This window comes from Populus alba, unplaced genomic scaffold (assembly GCF_005239225.2).
Source record: "Populus alba unplaced genomic scaffold, ASM523922v2 scaf323, whole genome shotgun sequence".
NCBI classification, from domain to species: Eukaryota; Viridiplantae; Streptophyta; class Magnoliopsida; order Malpighiales; family Salicaceae; genus Populus; species Populus alba.
The window spans coordinates 15,001-16,841 of record NW_027340165.1 but is presented as its reverse complement, the minus strand read 5'-3'; positions in this window follow the sequence as shown (position 1 = coordinate 16,841).

Sequence of the window (1,841 nt, the reverse complement as noted above, 5' to 3'; positions counted from 1 at the left end):
GGGGGAATCCTGTTAAGGCCCCACGCCCGAGACCGCGGATAAGCAGCCCCAACGCGCCCAACGGCCTTGGAGCGGGTGACGGGCAGGGATTCCGGCCACCGCCACCGGGACGTCGCGGCAAAGCTGAGAGGCGCGCGTCAGCTGCCAGCACCTTGGAACGAGCGCGGCTTGTTAAGGCCCCACGCCCACGCCGCGGATAAGCAGCCCCAACGCGCCCAACGGCTTGGAGCGGGTCCCGGGGACGGTGGCCGGAATCGTGACGTCCGCGCAAGCCGTTGGGCGCGTTGGGGCTGCCTATTGGTTGGGGCACGAGCGCTGGCAAATCAGAGTGCGTGCGCGCCCGCAGCCGCGGATTAAGCAGCCCCAACGCGCCCAACGGCTTGGACGCGGGTCACAAAGGGACGGTGGCCCGGAATCGTGACGTCGCGCCAAAGCCGTTGGGCGCGTTGGGGCTGCCTATTGGTTTGGCACGAGCGCTGGCAAATCAGAGTTGCGTGCCCGCCCCCGCAGCCGCGGAATAAGCAGCCCCAACGCGCCCAACGGCTTGGAGCGGGTCACAGGGACGGTGGCCGGAATCGTGACGTCGCGCCAAGCCGTTGGGCGCGTTGGGGCTGCCTATTGGTTGGCACGAGCGCTGGCAAATCAGAGTGCGTGCGCGCCCGCAGCCGCGGATAAGCAGCCCCAACGCGCCCAACGGCTTGGAGCGGGTCACAGGGACGGTGCCCGGAATCGGGTCGTCGCCGGCCGGAAACGGTCATCGATGCGGCGTTACTGTCGGGCCATGAGGCCCCCCACGTTAGTCCGAGCAATAGCAGCAGCCCACAAATCCCCCGCGGCAGGGCCTATGGGCGCCAGCCAGCGCGCCCCATGGCCAGCCAGGGGGCACCCCCTAAAGAGCTATAAGTGTTATTTGCAGCTCTGGCAGGGGTAGAACACTACTAGGTCCCAGCTGTCACCCCCCCTCTAAAAAATTCATTTCTTGGTATTTTGAGCTGAAATTTTGCACATATGTTGGCAAAAAAATCCAATCCAACTTTATAAATTTTCCCAGATTTTTTCGAGGTCGGGAAGTATTTTTTTTTATTTTCCTACCATTAAAAATCAAGGAAATACGCAAAAATAGGAAACCGGCCCGGAATGACCCCAATTCGGCTGGCAGCCTCAACAAAAATATGGCTGATTTTAACTGGATTGGTTTCATGTGGAAAGCACGACGTTTTCTTGGCGGATGCGCGGCCAGGAAAACCGGCAAAGCGCGCATGCCCAGCAGCTGGCCCCAGCAGCGCCTAGCCTCTCCCCCCCGCGGGGGGCAGGGGGAGCAGCAGCGCAGGGGCCCGGCCCGAAGGCAGCCCCCCGCGGGCAAGACAGGCAAGCCAGCGGGGGCTGTCCGCGCTGCCGATTTTTCCCACTGCTGGCATCGCTGCCGCTGCCCCGGGCCCGAAGGCAGCCCCCCCGCGGGCAACGACAGCAAGCCAGCGGGCTGTCCGCGCTGCCGATTTTTCCCACTGCTGGCATCGCTGCCGCTGCCCCGGGCCCGAAGGCAGCCCCCCCGCGGGCACGACAGCAAGCCAGCGGGGGCTGTCCGCGCTGCCGATTTTTCCCACTGCTGGCATCGCTGCCGCTGCCCGGGCCCGAAGGCAGCCCCCCCGCGGGCACGACAGCAAGCCAGCGGGGGCTGTCCGCGCTGCCGATTTTTCCCACTGCTGGCATCGCTGCCGCTGCCCCGGGCCCGAAGGCAGCCCCCCCCGCGGGCAACGACAGCAAGCCAGCGGGGGCTGTCCGCGCTGCCGATTTTTCCCACTGCTGGCATCGCTGCGCAGAGTGTGCGTAGCCTCTCCCGC